Genomic DNA, 21,778 nt, shown 5'->3' on the forward strand with positions numbered 1-21,778 from the left:
GAGGGGGCTCAACTGTAAGAGTGATGGCTCTTAGTGAGTCTGAAAGCTCCACCAGCTGGAGATCTCTCTTGCTGGGACACCTCGGTTTAGCCTCTCCTTGTACCTGAGTTGTTTACAATTCCTGTATAACATTAGGAAGTAAAATTCATGGAGGGGTAAAGCAAGAATAATACTGCACAGAAGCTTCCTATGCACATTCTCTGTCTGTATTGATACAGCATTCTGATTTTCAGAGTTCCTCATTTAGGACAAGCTACAATTGAGGCTAGAAGTATAGTTTAAACATTAGGAACATTTGTTGATTGTGTAGAACACATGGGTTCAGAACTTATGGTGGCTAAAAAACATCTGTGTTATTGTGAATGAACTTAATTCCATAATCTTGTCTCCACAGACAGCAATCAAATATACACATACAAATACACACTGAACATTCATGTATCTCAGGCAAAATAACCATTCATATAAAATAAAATAAAATAAATAGACATTAAAAAGAATAGAAATGCTATCCGTGTCACGAATACTGTTCCAAAAGAGAAAATTTCTATCTTAAGGGCATGCGAGGAAGGCTGAAGTTCTGACCCAGACCTAAGACCTTAGAGGTAAAATGGAGCATGAGGTCTGTGTGTCACATGTTTCTATTTCCTTCAATTTGACTAGGGAATACTAACTACTTTTGAATGTACTTTCCTTGAACTACTTATTCTTGTACTTCCTGCTTAGATCTCTAGAATAAAAGCAACCAAGTAGGACTAGCCCAAGTCCCCATTTGAGAACCATTAGGGTTCCTCCACTGCCCAATCACCATCTTGGAAGTGTCCTTGTATATTTACCTGGCCTTAACTCAACTGTTCTTACTTTATAGTGGAAAGTATATATTGTTCACCATAGGCACTCACCTTTGATTTATCAAAACAAACAATCAAACAAAAAACAAAAACAAAATAAACACCCAAGAAAATCCCACCTGGTCTGTCCTCTAGGCAATTAGGATACTGAATTTAACTGTGTATTTAATTTTGAGCCTCTCTGTCATTGGTGAGCAACTACATACCTCTGTTGAGAACATGAGATCTCACCATACAATACAGCTACAGTTTCCTAAAGATCTATAACTAAGGATGACCACCCCAGTCACTGAATGGACAGCGTTTGTACTTTCTCTTTGACTGTTGTAGATGGTACCCTCCACACTTAGGAAGAAGGCCTACTTTGAGAAAATTTAGAAAATTCATCTCTTAGGAACTGTTTGTATTCCGTCTCAGTTTGCTTGTCACTCTCACAGAGTACCTTCTGAACGCCATGTAGAGCATTATTATAGTGTGTTCACTCAGGATCAATCCTTGGTCCATCTTAAACTGTTGGAAGAGTGGAAACATAAATTTGCAAGGAGAACAATGAGATTTTTTTTCACATATCCTTAACCTATTTTCTGGAAAGGACCTATTTTCGGGAAGATATGGAGAACATCAAATACAAAAAAATCCTTAGGTACTGGTACTGGGGAGACAGCTTGTTAGTCACATGTGAAAAATGATAGTTTAACTTTCTAGAGAAAATAAAAAATTAAAGCCTTTTATAACTCTTAGTACAAAAAAACAAAAACAAAAACAAAAACAAAACACTCAATGTCAGCAGGAAAGGTTTCCAGGAGGAGTTTGTAAAACAATTCTGGGTCAAGGAAAAATAAGTAAATAACTATAACCCAAGCAGCAGCATCCTGCCAGGGGAAGCTGGAAATAACACACCAAAGATGAGGACCACACAGAGCGCACACAGACATTTATAGCTAGGACCTGGCTGGACACATGATTCTGCCAAGACTATTGTTGTGGCGCAACCAACCTCTCTCTCTCTCCCTCCCTCTCTCTCTCTCTCTCTCTCTCTCTCTCTCTCTCTCTCTCTCTCTCTCTCTCTCTCTCTCTCTCTCTCTCTCTTTCTGTGTGTGTGTCTGTCTGTCTGTCTGTCTGTCTCTCTCTCTCTCTCTCTCTCTCTCTCTCTCTCTCTCTCTCTGTCTCTGTGTCTCTCTCTTTCTTCTTCTTTCCTTTTTCTCTCCCATTGTCTTCTCTGCTCTTCTTCCTTCTCCCCCTCTATTCCACTGTCCATACCTTCCTGGCTATCTTTTCTCTCTCTGGTTTTCTTTGAAATCTCTAGCCTGATTGTACAACTGGATTGAGAGAAGGTCGTGAGACAGTGTCATTTTCACTCTGCTTCTTAACATCCTTGAGGAAGACAGCCTGCCTGATACATTTCCTGTTCTGTTCTCTAACTATCAGACTCTGACTTAGCATCCATGGGAACTGAACTAGACAACTTGACCACAAACCCAATCCATTCTGTCCCTCCTGCTTATGGAAGGATTCCTACTCTATGCTTGCCTGGCTTCATTAAGTGTTCTTAGGAGAATAAGTATTATTAAAGGACTGTTGGTCACAGTTAGAAATTTTTGAGAGATGATAAATTCTTTTGTTACAGATTAATAATAATATGTACAGAAATAAATATGCCCAAGGCCACATACCTATTGGTTCCTCCAATGGGAACTGCTCTCAGATATCTGGGTTGTTGGTAAAGTGAAATTTCAACCACCTCCTCTCTCTTGCAGAATGAGTGGAGATCCTTAGCACTAACATGGGTCCAGAATTCCTAGGTTTACTTCCTGATCTTAGCCTCAATTTGGGCCCAGCTCTATAGGAGCTTACAACACAGAAGACTGCTCTTTTTATTTTAATTTATTGTTCTTGTTGTGTAGTCACTATATAATATAATGGATTTCATTGTGACATATCATATACATACAATGTACTTTACTCTATTTACCCACTATATCACCATTTCTCATGATCAGTCATTCCCTTCTCCTGCCTCTCTACAGTGTGACTTTTACTCCCAGACCTTATTTTCTGGCAGATAATTTGCAATATTCCTCTTTGCCAGACTGATTAATTTTAATATGATGATATTTAATTCCTACCAAGTACATATTTTATCAGTCTCACAGTTGAATACACTAGACTTTTATATTGGATGCTGAAAAGATTATTTTTTTTATTCATTCATCTGTAGATGGGCAAATAGGTCCATCACATAAATTAGAAATTGTACATACCTGATTTTAAGTTATGGTCCACAGCCATGTAACAAAAGCAGCATGAAGATGTCACAAAAAGATGTATAGGTCAACAGTACAGAATAGAAAATCTACACATTAACCTATACAGCTTCATCATTGATTTAATTCTTTTGAGATTTTATTTATTTTTATTTTATAAGTTTGACTGTTTTGCCTAGATATATGTCTGTTCACTGTGTGCATCCAGTGCTTAAAGAATCTAAAAGAGGACATAGCTTCCCTGACACTATAATTACAGTTGTTGTTTAACTGCCATAGCAATGCTAGGAATTAAACTATGTCCTTTGAAGAAGAAGACAGTGCTTTTTCTTTTTTTAATCATGTGTCACTTATCAGGTTGTTTTCTGTCTTTTCTCGTTATTTTATTTATTTATTTATTTATTTATTTATTTATTCAGTTTACATCCTGAACACCTCACCCCACACTCCTCTCTTCCAAGTGTCACCTTCATATGCCCTCCACCTAATCTCCCTCTCTTTCTCTGAGAGAAGGAGAGCTATCCCCATCAGCCCACACAGGCATATCAAGTCACAGCAGGACTAGGAGCATCCTTTTCCTCTAAGGCCAGACAAGGAAGCCCAGATAGGGGAAAGGGATCCAAAGGCAGTCTACAGAATCAGAGACTATCCCCACTGTCATTGTTAGGAGACACACATAAAGCCCAAGCTTCATATTTGCTACATATTTGTTAGGGGCCTATTTCTAGCCCATGTATGCTCTTTGTTGGTGGTTCAGTATCTATGACCCTCTGTAGCTGTCCAGCAGCCCTGGATGAACAGGGTCCATCTGAAAGAGGAGCTGGAAATGAAAAAGGCATGGGATGAGAGAGAAGGATGAAGCCAAGACAAAGTTTTTGATCAAGGCTCAAAGTTTAATTTTCTCCACTGTGTTTATATAGGGAAAGCCTACAGACCCCATCCTTTCTTTCAGCTGGATTATGTTGCAAAGCAAGCTCAGTGAGCAGTCTACTCCTGTAGGATTTGCAAGTGCAGCAAAGCCAGAGATTCTAGCTAGATTGTAAAACCATTGTGAGTCTGTTTAGCCTACTCAAGGCTGGGGAAAGGACACAGTTCCCCCTTTTTTGTTTTTTAAAGATGAGCTAGACAGGGACACAAGATTATTTGCTTTCCATAATCCCTTCTAGAGTAAAGAGTAGCAAGGTGACCATGCCTGTCTTAGGTCTGTTTCTATATTGCTCCTTCTTACCTGTCACAGAGGACAAACATAGCTTTTTGACATATATCTCTTAGGTCAATAGGAGCTCAAGAATACTCTTACCTGTCCCTGACTACTGGCCTTCTATAGCTCACTCTTTCCCATTCAGACCAAAGCCATGAATGACATATGAATATGCACCCAATGAATTTCTTCTTAGCGATGAATAATAGCCATGGTGAAAAGCTGAGCTTGCTGAAAACAATCCTGTGTGAAGGCAATCAATCTGTTTAAGATATAAGATCCAAAAGTTAAAAGCAACAAGATTATAATTAATGGTCCAAGTAGTGTAGAAATTAAAGTTGTATGCCATGGGGAAGTGGAGAACCAGGATTCAAACCATGCCTGATTTTGCCTTTTTCTCTTTTGCTTTTGGCTAGTGCTTCCCAAACTTTAGTCATAAAATTCTTTACTATTCTGTTGAAGGAATGAAATGTTAGGAGCTTATACACATGCACTAACATGTTTTTGAAATCCATATCCTGTCCAATTTTATCCACTGCAAATGTAACTTTATAACCAGCCTTCCAAATGAAGCCTGTCCCTTCATTTTTTCCAATTCTGGATTGATTTCTAGACCAGTCCATGATTGAGAACAACTGATCACAATAAAAGGAAGAGTCATTATAACTTCTCCTTTTGATTAGTTTTTCTAAGTCAGTTTTCACAGCCTACTTGTTCTCTTTCCCACAGGTCTAAAAGCTTAAAGCAAGGCAGCTTGTCCAATCTCGGATATAGGAAAGCAAAGGTGCGCCAAGAACATATGTCCAATATAGCTTTTCTTTCACCATTGTCAGGGCACTCAGCAAGCTCACAAGCATGTCACACCAATCACTCTGGCAGCTAGCATGCTCCTGCAGCATCCTGCAGAAAAAAACACAAGCATGTCCTCTTCCCCATAGTAAATACCTGATCAGGATCATACCATATGCTAGTATGTGGATCCTTCCATTTCACCTAGGCATAAATATGCCTGGCTGTAAGGTGCCAGGGACACTCAGCAGAGAGTTCCTTGGCATCCAAATTTTAAAATTTTAAAAATAAAAAGCATGATTTAAATGATGTGATGTATGGGGATATGATTCCACTTTTTGTCTTTTATGAAGATATTGTTTTAAAGTTCTGAAAGATCCCCGGAGCTCGGGAGACCCTCACTCACGTCTCGGGGTGACATGATCACCCAATAACTCAAGAGAGACCAATCTTGCTGCAAGCATATGAGGTTTATTTGGGATAGGCCGGTACCCAGGTCGAGCTCGTAACCTTGCAGGCAGAGGTGTTTGACCCAGAGCACAAGGAGTAAGGAGTATTTAAAGGGAAAAATCACAAACTGGGGGGGGGGGTTAGGGGGTTACCAAGGAAACATAACAAAAAATAGTAGAAAATTCTAAAGGGACCCAAACCCTGATTTAGTCGGGGCCATAAGGAAAACATCCTGCACACTCATTATCCACAAGAATGTGGTTTGGTCAATGCTATTCACTTTATGGCTGACCGTTCCCTGGAACCACCTAGATGGCTCATATCCTTCTTTTTGTTCTTGGACCTAACTAGGGGGTCCTTTGTGGCCAACAGGTTTCTGAAACTGGCTAGTCTGCATTCTTGGCTCATTACAGAGGTTTTCCATGCCCTTTTAGGTAAAGGTTATACATATACATTCCTACTGATACATTTCTAAAATTCTAAAATTCTCCAGCCCTTCAGTTCCATGGGTCTATTCCACAATACCTTGTCCTTTAGGATAATAAGAAATCTCAGTAATATGGGTAATATTAAATTGTCTACAAAACATCTCAAATGTTTGAGTGTAATAGCCAGTTCCATTATCTGTTTTAATCTGATTTGAAACACCAAGCATAGAAAAACAATGCAGGCAATGACTAATTACATCTTTAGTTCCTTCTCTTGTTAAAGCAGTGGCAATTAGAAATCATGAAAATGTGTCAAGTCATATGTACATATTTTACTTTTCTAAACATAGAAATATGAGTACCATCCATTTGCAATAATTGATTAGGTGTAAGTTCTCAAGGAATAACATCATTATGTGATACAAGTAGAAATTAAGGACACTGAGGAAAATTCTTTACAATTTGATGTGCACATCCTCTAGAAATACAAAATTGTTGTCTCAAGCTATTACTATTTTGATGATGCAAAGAATGAGGTTGTATGGCCAATTGTTTCTGTGTAAGGCCTATAGTCTGCCTCGTGTACAAATCTGCTGTGGCATTGCCCTAAGGGGTCTGTCCAGGTAATCCAGTATGAGATCTTAAATGTTCTATAAAGTTAAAGAATAGTACATTCTCTTAAATTGAGTTGTATTTGCATAAATAATTACAAAATTTGAGAATTAGCAGTATCTAAAAATGGAACAATTTCAAGAAATTGTAAGCCATGAGCTATATACAGTATACAAATTAAAAGCTTGATTTTTCAACATTTCAAGAACAGTGGCTACAGCACATAATTCAACAACCTGTGCTGAAGCAGGGGGGAACTCAAGATAATAACTGTGATCCAATCACCTATAGTATGCTGTTTTCCCATTAGATGATCCATCTGTAAATACAGTAAGAACTTTCTCTATTATCTATATATGAAAATTTACAGGAAACACAAAAGCATTCATAGAGGCAAATTGTAACAACTTGTCAATTTTGCCTGAAAAATTGCACGTGCAATAGGCCAAATATCAATATTCTGTAATAACCAATTTAATTGCTGTTTGGAATAAGGAATAAATATTTCATCAGGCTCTTAAGACATTCTTTCCAAAATACTTTCATGATTCTATCCTATAATTCTGAATTAACACAGCAACAGCTTCATAGTAGGGTGTTCAAAATTTACTTGTAGATGAAGAAAGATGAATCTACATTAATGGTCCCTTTCGCCAAGGAACTGCTATGGGCATATGAGTAGCAATATCACAAACAGCCAACAATTGAGCTGTAGTCTTTATAATTTATCTATTGTTGGCTAATGCTTCCTCTACTTTCTGCAAAACTATTTGTCTCTCACCAGTTAATTCCCTAGGGGAATTAGGATTTGCATCCCTCTGGAGAATAAGTCCTCCTGTGGTGAGATTAAGGAGAGGTCTTAGCCAATTACCATCTCCTAGAAGCTTTTGAAATTAATTTGAAGTAAGTAATCATCTTTTCTTTCTTGAATATTCTGTGCCACATTGTTTAGGATAAAACTGAGGCCCCAAATATTGAAAAAGATAGCAACAACTACTCTAAAATTTAAAAACTTGTATAGGAGCAGAGGTTTGTAGTAAAACTCCATCAGGTGGATCAACTAATAAAATCCCCTCCATATAATGAATAATAAATGCGGAAAGATTCAAAGTCTTAACTTCTTGTATTGGAGTAGAGGAAAATTTTTTTACATAATATAAAGCTATTATCCATTCCTTGAGGTGAAACTTTCCAATGATATTGCTGCATGGGCTCCTTAAAATTACAAGCTCACTAAAAGCAAACCCTTTACAATCATCAGGATGCAAAAGAATAGTAAAAAACAATCCTCCAAATCCATAAAAATTCTATATGCATTTCCTGGAGTGGAGGCTAGAGTAGGTAAGCCAGGCTGTCATGCCTTATAAGTTCCTAGATTCATTAACCTTTCATAAATCCTAACTTTGATCTTTGTTTTGGATTAATGGAATAACCAATCCCCTGGAGGTGAATGAGAACATCAGCTAAAGGCTATGTTGAAGGCCAATCTTGTCCTCTAATAATTATTACATCAGCCCCAGTATCTATTACTCCTTTAGAACTTTTTGACAAATTTGGAAGGTAATGGATGCAAGGAAACTAAAAGAAGTTGAACAATTCTTTTGTTAGCAGGTCCAGTAAACACCTTTCTAGCAGCTAATCAGTATGACAGAGACAGGCTTCTCTGAGCTTTGCAAATTTGCAAGAAATTGTAAATGTTTCCTAATCTGGGCTGGTTTCCTGAGGCCTGGCCCAATGATTACCCTTCCTTTATCAAGGACATATTCCAGGGGAGTGATTCTGCTGTCTGTCTATGCCCTTATTTTTTGGACAGTCTTTTCTAAAATGACTTATACCCTCATACTTAAAACATTCCATATCACCTCATCACTGTGAAAGCATTGCTTCTACCAGCAAGGCAGCAGCCATAGCCAGACCCTGATTGTATGAGGGTCCAATCTCTGTCTCCAAAAATTCTACCAGCTGCTCTTAGTATTGGGATGCTGTTAGATAATCTCCTTTCCAATCTGGGGAGGGGGCATAATTTGCTTAATTTGCTTCTACCACTGTATCCAATAAATTTTGTATAAAAGGGGCATCAGGCCCATACTATGCAATAGCAGTTTTTAATATTTATTACTCTTGCAATCATCTCCACTTGCTTGATTTTTTTCTTAATTACAAATATGGTTGTTAGAATTCTAAACCTGTTATTGAACTGCAAACTGAAGCTAATGGAACACTGGCAGTTTAACTATAATTTTTAAGTTTCTTTTGCAATATTAGAGCATAACCATAACTTTTAAAATCAAAACTCAACATTGAACAAACTATCCAGTCTCTCCAAAAACACCACCCCCATACTACAAAGATTTTAGCTGACAGTTCTTATATATGAAGTGCAGCTTTTAATACATCATTAAAGAGACATTGTTTTAAATCCTATCCTTTATAAGTCTAGTGTCTAGGATAAGAATTAAATAAAATATTATCCCAATTTAGAAGTATCATTAGGGACCTGTTTTCCTGTGTTGGCTCATGCCATGTGTTGTTGTTTAAAATGACTCCAACCCTGATTTACCAGTTTTAAGTTAACTTTTTGTTACTAATGTTACAAATTTTTAATCATACCAAATAACTTATAAGCCAATACTCTATAGCCAAGACATGCAGAACATATTTATACCTTTAAAACCAGTTAGAAACAAAAACGTTGTGGCTACACACATATGATATTTTTAGACCAAACAAAAATGTCTTGTCCTTTCTAGCTGTAATTTTAAGAGAAAGGGCATCTTGTCACTTGCTGAACACAATAAACATAATTACAGAGATTTTTTTCTAGGAAAAAACAGCCACCATCTTATTTGCCATAGAATTTGAGAAGCTGCTGGCCCCTTTAAAAGCAGCTTTTCTCCAGCTGTGCTTAACTCCCAGCTACAGTGCAGGGTATCTTATCAGTTTCTACTATGCAAATTGAGACTGCCTTCTAAACAAGTTAAAATAAATCAAGGGGTGAATAGCCAGCAGATAAAGTTTTAACCATTTTTTTTCTTTCAACATGAAACACATCAGACAATGAAACAAAAACAGACATAAACTGACACATGTGGACAGATTGGAACACCAAGAACAGACAATAGACAGAAGGAAGAGAACTTGAACCTGAATTAAGGATATCTCCAGTCAGGGCCAGGGAAGAAGCAGGATGTCTCATGATTTCCTCCTGTCCCTAGATCTCATGTCATTTGTATATGTATCGTTCCTACTTCTGGGAACCATGCACAGCACAGATCTACTTGAGCTAAGATTTTTTTTCTAACATCTCTTTTTTTAAACCCTGCTCCTTTCTCCTGAGACAGCTCTTGGCTGCTAACAAATGCCTATATAGAATTCCGCTCTCCCAATTGTGCTGTTACCCCTAGGTGAATTCAGCATTGGGTTGATACTTGTTCGGCCTAGCTGTATCCTCTCTTAATGCTCCTCCTGCAACAACATCTCCAAACAATAAATTTTATAGCTTGTGCTAGCATTAATGCTGTTCCTTGCTTATGACCGTGCGGGTTAATGTTACTTCTTTTTCCTTTTCCTGTGGAGATCCACCAAAGACAGCATTTCTTAGTGGGTCTCCCCATTTTCAGTCCCCTCATTTGGGCTGCACCTGTAGCCATACAGCAGCCATGAATGAACTGGGTCTACCTGAAAGCTGGAAATGAAAAAGGCATGGGGTGCGAGAGAAGGATGAAGCCAAAGTTTCTGATCAAGGCTCAAAGTTTAATTTTCATCACAGTGTTTATATGGGGAAAGTCCACAGACCCCATCCTTTCTTTCAGCTGGATTATGTTGCAAAGCAAGCTCAGTGAGCATTCTACTCCTGTAGGAAATTGCAAATGCAGTGAGGCCAGAGACTCTAGCTAGGTTGTAAAACCATTTTGGGTCTGTTTAGCCTACTTAAGGCTGTGGGAAGGGCACAACCCTCCATAGGCCCAAGCTAGTTGACTCTTTATGTCTTCTTATGAGCATATCTCGTTTTGACAAGCTGCTAAGGATGTTAATAGGGGGAAAGCAGCCTATTTGACAAATGGTGCCATGAAATTTGCACAATAGAATACTATTCAGCTATTAAAAGCAAGGAAATCATTAATTTTGCAAATGAATGGAATAAGAAAATTTCATCCTGAGTGAAGTAACCCAGCCCCAAAAGGACATGTATAGTCTGTATTCACTGTTAAGTGTATATTAGCCAAAAAGTACAGAAAGCCTAGGATATAATCCATAGACCATAAGAAGTATAACAGAAAAGTCCAAGTAAAGGTCTTTTAATCCTACTTATAAAGGGGAAGGAAATAATCATGGGAAGCAGAAGGTGGGAAGGACTTGGATGTGAGAGGGGAGGGGAAGAGGGAGAGTGAAAAAGATCATGTATTGGAGGTAGTAGGAGAAAAGACCAGAGAACCAGAAGAATGAAAGAAAATATGCAGCCTGAGGGAGTGAAAGGAGGTGGGGGGATCCTTCAGAGACTTGGGAAATAAGAGACTTTCAGGACTCAGTGAGGATGACCTTAACCAAAATGCTCAACAACATGGAGAGGGAAGTTGAAGAGTCCACCTTCAGTAGATAAACAGTACCTTCAAGTGGAGGGATGGGGTTACTAACCCAGAGTCAAAATTTCTGCCCCATAATTGTTCCTGTCTAAAAATCTTCAGGGACAAAAATTGAGAGGAGACTGAAGAAAAGGTGGTCCAATGACCGGCTTTGCTTGGGATCCATCTCATGGGGAATGGAATGGGGGCACCAAGGTCTAACACTATTACTGGTGCTATGATGTGCTTACAGATGGGAGCATGGCTGTCCTCCAAGAGGCCCTAACAGCAACTAACTGAGACAGATGCAGATACCTCCATCCAACCATTTTACTGAAGGTGGAAACCCCTATGGTTGAATTAGGAAGGATTAAAGAAGCAGAATGGGAGGGCGACTCCATAGGAAGACCAGCAATCTAAACTCACCCAGACTCCAGGGTGCTCCCACAGACTGAGCCACCAAGCATACAACATACACAGGATAGTCCAAGGCCCCCAACACATATATAGCAGAGGACTTCCTGGTCTGGCCTCAGTGGAAGAAGATGGACCTAATTTTTGAGAGAGTTGAGGCCCCAGGTCAGAGACAAGCAGAAGGAGGAATGGGATGAAGAACTGTGGGAAGGAAGACTGGAAAGGGGTGGGGGGGATGGCTAAAATATAAATAAAATAAAAAGAAACAGACTAATGAGAAGATAGACTAAGAAATGGAATGCAGTGTTCTCAAAGAAGAAATATATAAATGTTCATTGCATACTTTAAACATTTTTGATATCCTTAGACATTAGGGAAATGCAAGTTAAAACAGTTTTGGTATCTCATCCTCAATCTAGATACAATGGCCTTCATGAAGAAGACAAAAGACAATAAAAGCTGGGAACATGGGGAGAGAAGATTTACTTTTCACTCTTGATAAGAATGTGAAGTGGAAAATCATCTATGAAGATTCATGTGGAAACAAACATAGAACTACCATAGAGGGAAATATCTGTGCTCATATATCACACAGATTAACATAGAAAACATTTCCAGGTACCAAAAGCAATCTATAGATTCAATTCATTCTCCAGTAAAATTCTGACATAGTCCTTCATAGATCTTGAAAGGACAATTATCAGTTCTATATAGAAACAACAAACCTCCAGGATAACTAAAACAATAAAATAATGGCTGGAAGCCTCACTATTACTGATTTCAAGTAATACCACATAGCTATAGTAATAAGACCTGTATGATATTGACATAAAAACAGGCAAGTTGATCAATAGAATAATATCAAAGCCTCAGACATAACTCCATATACCTGTGGACATCTGTGTTTTATTAATAAGCCAGAAATTCACACTGGAACAAAGGAAAGCATCTTCAACAAAGGATGACAGTCATATTTCATGCTTGCATGTAGAAGAGTAAAAATAGATCCATAGGAATCTGAATAAATCTCAATAAAACTGAAGTCCATGTGGATTAAAGACCTCAACATAAAACCAGATACACTAAACCTAATAGAAGAGAAAGAGGAGGACAGTCTTAAATTCGTTGCCATAGGCAACTACATCCTGAAGAGATCACTGATACCAAAGGCAATTAGATCAATAATTAACAAGTGATTCCTCATAAAACTGGAAGGCTTCTGCAAGACAAAAGACACTGTCATTTAGATAAAGTGGCAGCCTACATATACAAGGGGAAATATACAAGGGAAAAAGATTTTCACCAACTCCATACCTAATAAAGGATTAGTATTCAAAATATAGAAAGAAGCCACAAAGCTGTACAACAAGAAAAATAATAATCCAAATAATGAATGGGGTACAGATCTAAACAGAGGATTTTCAGTAGAAGAAATTCAAATAGCTAAGAAATAAAAAAACCTTCTGTTTCCATATCCACCCAGGAAATGCAAATCAATACTACTTCCAGATTTCATTTTACCCCTCTCAGAATGGCTAAGGGCAACAGAACATGTGAGAGATCATGCTGGTGAGGTTATGGAGCAAAGGGAATATTCCTCTATTACTGGTGGAGGTGCAAACATATACAAATAGTAGAAATCAATATGTCAGTTCCTCTCAACTCGATGGGAATCAATCTATCTCACGGTGAAGCTATATCATTCAGAGCTATATATCCAAAGAATGTTTGATCCTGCAGCACAGACACCTGCCCAGCCATGTTTGTTGGGGCTTTATTCATAAAAACTATTGAATAGAAATAACCTAGGTATCCCTAAAAAGAAGAGTGGATAAAGAAAATGTGAATTTACGCAATGTAGTATTCATTGGCTGTTTAAAAAGACTACATCACGAATTTAAAGAAAAATGAATGGAACTAGAAAAAAAATCATTCTGGAACAATTAACCCAGAGCCAGAAAAACAAATCTAGTATGTATTATCTTACAGTGGGTCAGAACCTACCAAGTGCTACTGTGGGGGAGTAGGCTGTTCTGGCATCCTGGGCCCAGTGGAGAAACAGGCCTAGAACCCCGGACCACCCAATGAGTAATCTTGTTCACAAGCAGGAGTTCGGGTTGTAACTCCTGGTACCTTGGCTCAGGTTTCAGCCCCCAGAACGGTCCCAGCAGGAGAGGTGTGTAATATTGGTCAAGCCATCTTCCATGCAAATAAACTTTCTCAGCCCAAACCAATGAGGGAAAACTGCTGTCGAAATCTGAATGACGCCAAAACTGTATATATACCACTACTCCATTGTCTGAACCTTCTGTTCTTAGAGCTGTAACACTTGGCTGAAGCTGCGCAGCACTCCTCATTGGTTAGTCGGCCTCTCTTCAGCCCAGCCCAACCCGACTCAGTGCAGGGCAGTCCAGAGAAACAGAGAAGCCTGAAGACAGGCAGAGATGGCTCTGCCCATGCTCGCTCAATTCCCTTTGCTAGGGCCCTTGCACCAAGCTGGGCAAAGATCTCAATGGAAAGCCTCCGGCACTGAAGCCCAAAAGATACAGGGATTTTTGAAAATTATTTCATTGTCTGCACAGATGTGGCCTCGCTCAATTCCTCTCTCAATTATATGCAAATGTTCTAGTCACCTCCCTCAACCAAGAAAAGAAAAAAGTCATATAAAGTAGGTTTTATAAAAAAATTAAAATGAAAATAAAAACTGGAAAAGCTACTAACATAATAAAAGGCACATGTATTTTGACTCTGATATAGAACAAGAAGGAGAAAGAGGAAGAGGAAGAGGAAGAAGTAGCATTTGGGCTACTCCAAATTTGATAAATTTGGCAATTCTCTGACCAGTTTGGGAAACTCAGTTATGGCCTTCTCCACTAGGCAGTGCCCAATGATGCCAGGAAATCAGCAAAATTAAAATAGAGACAACTTATAGATACTCCTGGGAATGTAGATACTGATTTAAAAATAAAATGTTTTTTTTTTTTTTAAGTATAGAATAGAGTTTATTCAGGGGAGGGGGAAGAGAGTTAAGAGAGTAGTAGAGGCAGAAAAAGGCAGACAGAAGGAGAGAGGAGAGAAGTAGAGGCTGGCCATGACCACATTGAGAGAGGGGGGAAGAGAATGGGGCAAGAGAGGGAGCAAGAGGGCAAGAGAGGGGTTCATTTTTTTTATTCCCTATCAAAATATACAAGTTTTACAATTTCAGATACCTTTCCCTTTCCCAGTAGGACCCATGTGGCACATATTTGGAAGAAGCAATTGGACTTTTAAATGCCCAAATGTCCACCCAAGAGTAGTTGACTTAAATTGAACCGGTCAACTCTGTTACAACGTTGGCCATCTGCAGGCTGGAGAAAGAATTTTACAGCTGCTTCCATTGCCTTATGTAAGCTCTAACACCATGCTATAATTCTGAACAGGGCCTTTGGCAGTAATAGAACTCAGGTCAGGTTTAATACTTTAGTTACTAAAGACTAATCTGACTGTAGGTATTGATAAAGGGATATTCCGGAGTTTATTGAATACTATGCTATTCTAATAACTCAAAGAGCCTGATGCTATTGCTAACTCCTACTTGATGATCTGTTCTTCGTTCGCAAGATTAGGAAAAGGGGGATATTTGGTGGAGGTTAAAAGTTTTGTTTCTGTCATTTCAGAAGCTAGACACTTTCTGGTTTTGTTAGCACAAAATGAAAATCTGATATGATCCAGGCCTTAGCCTGTCCTCACAGCTTAGTGTATAAGGTTGTTCCAGAGAGTGGCAGAAGCTATCAGTTCATCAGTCTGCAAAGCCACACCTGTTTCGTCTTTCAAAGTTTAGGTGTGTGGTCTGACCAGATGGGGACATGGCTTGTTTCATGAATGCACATGTTTGGGGAAGCATCATCATTAGGTGATCAAGATCCAAACATCTTGCAGACCAGGACTTACATGGATTCCAGTAGTTTTCAGGAGACAGCTTGATTTATTAACCTTGATTTGTTTGTTAGCATTTATTAAAGGAGGTCAGTGGGCAGAGCTTCTCTCTTGGCTAAGTTGTTCCTTGCCTCTCTTTTCTTTGATGAAGAAATTGAACAATTTCCCACATAATTATTTTACTAGGTGCCTTCCCATTGTGAAAAGCTCATATTGTTGGTCATGAGGAGCACAGTATTGCTGCATGCATGAGATCTAATATGTTATTTGATAATAAATGTGGTGCTAAAGTTTTCCATTGGAAATGCCCTTGTGTAATACTATGAAGGATAGTATGTACACTGTAATATCTCAATAACCTCTGCATAGTTTTTCAACTGTGGAAAATGATAATGTGGTTGGCAGCAAACAGAGTTCATATTTCATACTGTCCATGAGTAACCAGGTCATTTCTGCTTATAAAAGCTGACAAGAATTTTTGATCTCGGGATTTCGAGCAATCCTGTAGTTTATCACTTTGTTCCATGCTGACAATCTCCATCATCAAAAACTAAGTCAAGATTTTAGGTTCCTAACCCTAACCCTAACCTAGGGTTAGGGTTATGGTTATGGTTATGGTTATGGTTATGGTTATGGTTATGGTTATGGTTATGGTTATGGTTAGGGTTAGGGTTAGGGTTAGGGTTAGGGTTAGGTTAGGGTTAGGGTTAGGGTTAGGATTAGGAACCCATAATCTTGGCTTAATTTTTGATAATGGAGATTGTCAGCATGGAACAAAATGATAAGATTTTGGGTTCCAGGTGGAGACTCTCCAGTCTGCCATATTTAATATATAGACGAGATAGTCTCTGTACATACGTTTTGTGGAATTTTATAAATATGACATAAATTTTTGTATGTTCCTATGGACCATTTTGAGTCATAGTAAAAAGTCAGAGGGGTTCTCACAAAAGATTTAGAAACAAGATGATAAAAGTGAGTGGAAACAGCTGGATTTTGTCCACATTTTTGTTAAAAACAGGTGGACTCAAGATTCTTCAGGAATTTTTGAAGAAAAGTGAACTTAGTTAGATGCCTCACATACTTCTGACTGCACTACCATGAAGGGGTTGGAGCCTCTACCTCTATTATACTCAGGCCATCTGAGCCTCACTACTGTCAGCTATAAAAAGTGAAGCTCAGGATTTTTTCCAGGAACAATATGAAATCTAACTGCAAAACTGTAGTGCTAGAAATGAAAATGTCTATAGAGTTCACCCATAACTCTTACATTTAGATTTCATAAATAGTTACATATATCAAGTATGGAAGGCATACCAGCCCAGAGCTCCCACAAGAGACCATGAACTCCTTATGGTTGTATAAAGTGATTGTACACAAGGCTGACTAGACATGAGTGTTGCCCTGTGTAAAGCACTTGAGGTATAGAGGTGATCCTGAGATTTCTTAGCCAGGTGCTGGCCCTTGAGAGGCAGGCAGGGTGCCATGTAGACCTGGATGCTCCTTTTGTAGACTGAACAGAATCATATTGTCAGTTCCCTCCAGGGCTGGTAATCTCTCTGCCTGTTGGTGTTCTGAGAACACACAACGATGCTATCCAGCCTTCTCCTCTCTGCTCTAGGTCTCCCGGCTTGGGAGTAAATTTCCTGTACTCTTAAGAGAAGCGTTTTTGTTGAGTGACAATTGCCCTTGAGTTGAATGATAGACATGCACCCAGAGTCTTTTTTTTTTTTTTTTGCTAAACAATGCTGTAGCTTTACTATTTTGCGGCACTGCTCAGAGTCATCAAATCCTAGTCAAATGGGCATCCTGCAGATCCCTGTTAGTCTCTGAAAATCAGTATTATCTTATTTAGTGTTTGATTGCTGTGAAAAAAACACCATGAAGTTGGCAACTCCTATAAAAGAAAGCATCATATATGAGGCTTGCTTGCACTTTTGAAGTTTTAGTGCATTATCATTGTGTAGGGAGCATATATGTTGACAGAGTACTGGAAAAAGAGTTGAGGGTTCTACCTCAGGATCCCAGGTAAAATGAAGATAGAATACCATTTGATATAGCTTGTGCTTTTGAAAGCTCAAACCCCACCCATAGAGACATACTTTCTCCAACAAACCCACACCTCTTAATCCATCTCAAGTAACGTCACTCCCTGATGACTAATCATTAAAATATATGAGCTTATGGGGGACATTCTTTACTCAAACCACCACATGTACTTTGAGATTTGTCTGATTCCTAACCAGAGAACAAAACTAACCCTCTTTTAGAATTTGTTCTTTGTTTCAATTAGATACTACCTTACTTACCATTCTTATTGTTATGACAAAATGCTTGAATAAGGAATTTAAGGAAGGATTGGTTTTGCTCAGTTCCAGTGAACCTTCTATTATGTCAAGGAGACCATGGTGTCAGAAGCATGAGGAATTTGGTCACTTTGTTTCTAGTCAGAAAGCATAAATGAAAAATGCTAGTGATCAGATAGATTTTTCTTTTTAACAAGCCCTTTATGCTAGCACAAGAATAAGCTATCTGGCGCGAGCCCTCCACCTTGTCCACCACGGCCGCCTCCTTCTGCCGCTCCTGGTTGCTGCTTGTGTGCTCCTTCAGTACGGACCCGGTGCCTCTTTTGTGAAGCGGCAGCTGAGGAGACTCTGACGCTCGCTCGCCATGGCCGACATGAATCCCAAGGAAGGAGTCAAGACTGAGAACAACTATCACATTAATCTGAAGGTGATGGGCCAGGATGGTTCTGTGGTGCAGTTTAAGATTAAGAGGCATACACCACTTAGTAAACTAATGAAAGCCTATTGTGAACCTCAGGGTTTGTCAATGAGGCAGATCAGACTCCGGTTTGATGGGCAACCAATCAATGAGACAGACACACCCGCACAGTTGGAAATGGAGGACGAAGATACGATTGAAGTGTTCCAGCAGCAGACTGGAGGTGTTTACTAAAAAGGGAGCCGGCTACTTTACTCCAGAATTTTGTTATAGACCAAGAATACATTCTCAATTAGAAAGCTGCAATTTGATCCTGCCACATCCTGACTACTACAGTATAGTTTTCTCTCTTCTTTCATTTCCCTGTCCCCATTTCTTTATTGTACATAAAGTAACTGGTGTATGTGCACAAGCATATTGTTCTTTTCTTCTTTTCCTTCTTTAAACTAAATGGCCAATGTTCTGTTCTGGTTGACATCAGATGGAGATGATCTGGGGGAAAGTACTGGGTCTGTGAAAATACCCCCTTCTCCACTAGTAGCATGCTCATTCAGCTCTTATCTTTATATTCCAGTAAGTTATTTTGCTCTCATTGTTTTAACAAAACAAAAAACAAAACAAAAAAAACAAAAAAAACACCAAATCCTTGCATACCTTGTTCAATTAGAGAATTTTAATGTTTTTCATTTATCATTGTAAAACCAAGGACAATTTTATAAGTTTTTTACATGTAGCTGTTACATGTAGGGCAATCTGTCTTTAAGTAGGGATAAATTACTCTTGAACAAAATGATCCTAGATAGTTTTCCCTTCAAGTCAAGTGTCTTGTTTAAATAAACTTCTTGTTTAAAAAAAAAAAAAGAAGAATAAGCTGCCCAATTTAGAGTGAGTCTTCTCATATACCTAGTCTAGATTACAGCTTGTATATTTGATGATTCTAAATTCAATTAAATTGAGAGAGAGAGAGAGAGATAGCTATCATATATACCAAATGGAACTCTTTAGAACAGAATTAAAATAATAAATGGCAGCTGATATGAAGTCATGTTTTAATTATGTCCAGATTTTATCAACAAAACTATCAGAATTATAGTTAAACTCAGTTGAAGGATCACATTTATGAATTATAAACACCAATTCCTTCAGAGCCACAAGGCTACCTTTACAGCAACATAATACGTTGTATCATTTCATAAATTGATTAGCATATACCAAATTGTCAGTGAATAAATCCTCTTAAATTAAATTGACTTTAGCTTGGTAATTCCTTTTACAGAATATTTTTTACTTTTTAAACTTTGTGTATGTGTTTATGGATGTGTGCATGTGAGTGCAGGTGCTCTATAGTCCAGGGTCATCTGATCTCCCCTAGACCTGGAGTTACAAGTGATGTGGTGCTAAGAACCATAGTTGATATTTTGAATCCCCATGTAAGGACAGATTTTGCTCTTAACCACAGGGCCATCTCTCCAGCTGCTTGAGTTTGATGATGCTTAAATACTGGGTGTGTGTACACATTGTCTGACATGCATAACTGTAGTTCGGAAAGGACAAGATACTTTAGCTCTTCTTTAGTTGCCCTGTGCCCTTTAGACAGCTATTTTGATGGGAGTGCATATTGGGAACCTGTGTAGGTCAGAGAATCCATTGCTGGTTCTTTCATGGTCTGAGTGGCAATATTGAAGTCTGGTTAAGAAGTAACTTGCCCAAGTGAGTCAGTGAGTTGGGATTGGTCCTTACCCATGTGGCATAGTTCTGTTTTGCACATGTGAAGTTTATATTACATTGGATCTAGGCCTTGGATCTGAGGCTGTGGATGAATTCTATACCTCCATCTTTTGGGGATCTTGCCTATCCATTTATCCTCTTATAATTCAGGAACACAATTTAAAGAGATTGATGGGCTCAAGTCCTCAGCAATCTCTCCTGCTTTTTTGTACACCTGAGCCCCAGTGTCATTGGACACAAGTATTCAAACAAAAGAAGAAAGATATCTAGCATGTTACCAACTTTGACACACAGACAGAGCAACTGCCCCCTTGGAGAAAGTAACTTTCTCAAGTTTATCCAAAAGTCGAAGAATTGCAAAGTATGATAGATTTCATTAAACTCAAGATCAAGTGTCAGGAAGCCTGGTCACAGCCAACTACTTAGAATCCGGATCCTGTTACACAAATCACATATGCTCTCTGAGTCACAAAGAGTCTATATTTATGTTTCAAAAAAAAATGGTCTGTTGCACCAGTTTCAAATACATGTATTGTAATTTTGCTCATGATAATGAATACCATATCAGTTAATGGTACCATGATGTTCCCAATGATCTATTAGCTACACAGGTGACTCCGTAGAGGTAGCACTGCTTGCATCTATGTCTGCAAGGAGGCTGTAGTGATGCTTCATTTAATCCATTAAATTAGAGGAGGAATTTTGAAGGATTTATAAGGAAAAACGTGGGAAGCTGAGGCAAAAGATACCTGTTATTCCCTTCTATTGTTTGCTAGAGAATGTGAGGAGACTTAAGAGTCCAAAGATCTATGGGCTCTATGGTCAGTATGATGGCTTGTGTCACTGATCATATTTGGAAGATGCTTTGCCAGGACCAACACCAATTCTCCTTTATAAGAACAACACACAGTTGAAGACAAATTAAACCCAAGATCAGGGCTTCTTTGCCGTGCTTTGGGACATGAAACATGCCTTTCACATCTCATTTTCAAATGTCACACCTGTGAGCGTTATGCAGATTTTTTTGGGTTTCATTGGTCTTAATTAAGTTTGTGCTAGGAGTATATGAGAGGGTCAAACTAAGAGGCAAGTCTCTAGGAATTGCCCAGGACTCTATCAACAGATCAGAAATGCTGAGACATCCAATCTTACACACTGAGCAACTACTGGATTCTTGGCCTTTCAATTAAGATACAACCTTGACCACGGTTTGTAAGCTTTTCCAATCACACACATATTCATTCTATCAGCTCTGATCATTTTGAACCCTGGCTAAGACAGCATGTATTAAAATGTCTTCCCCATCTTGCTGTAAATGCCTCTCTGATGTAACCATTAATGTATTTCCAACTTGCCTTGATTTATGGAATTCTTTGTTCTCTAAAACAATAAAGCTTCATGTAATTGTGTCCTTATTAAAATATAGATTGTAATATAATATTAACAAATAAGTGTTCCTGTGCCATGGCTACTCAAAATGGCTAAAGATTAAACTGTCTGTTATGCCCTTTGTGATGAGAATTGTACTTTTTGTGTTAACAGTCTCCTGTAAAGTTTTCAACAAATGGGAAATCAGTAGTCAAGATCAGTAGGAAAACAATTTCAGACACAGATGAGGAAAGACAAGTATGTAAATGAATGTGACTCAGAGCTTGAAGCAAGTGAGGATGTAAAAAGAGAGTGGAGATAGATAAGTAGGTTAGAGCCACCTAATGGAAATCTTTAAATGTGCAGCTAAGAAATTAGAACCAATTCTAAACAATAAGAAGTGAATGAGGACCCAGCTATACCACTCCTGGGCATATACCCAAAAGATACTGCAACATGTAAGAAGGACACA

General features: G+C 38.5%; 1 pseudogene across 1 annotated transcript; it reads left to right on the top strand.

Annotated features, from left to right (window-relative positions):
• Positions 1 to 18,027: 18,027 nt before the first annotated feature.
• LOC116093271 lies at positions 18,028 to 18,806 on the top strand (annotated as a pseudogene). Its single transcript, XR_004119676.1, has one exon. The product of XR_004119676.1 is annotated as a small ubiquitin-related modifier 2 pseudogene (transcript).
• Positions 18,807 to 21,778: the final 2,972 nt, after the last annotated feature.

The sequence above is a fragment of the Mastomys coucha genome, unplaced genomic scaffold (assembly GCF_008632895.1).
Source record: "Mastomys coucha isolate ucsf_1 unplaced genomic scaffold, UCSF_Mcou_1 pScaffold16, whole genome shotgun sequence".
In the NCBI taxonomy this organism is placed as follows: Eukaryota; Metazoa; Chordata; class Mammalia; order Rodentia; family Muridae; genus Mastomys; species Mastomys coucha.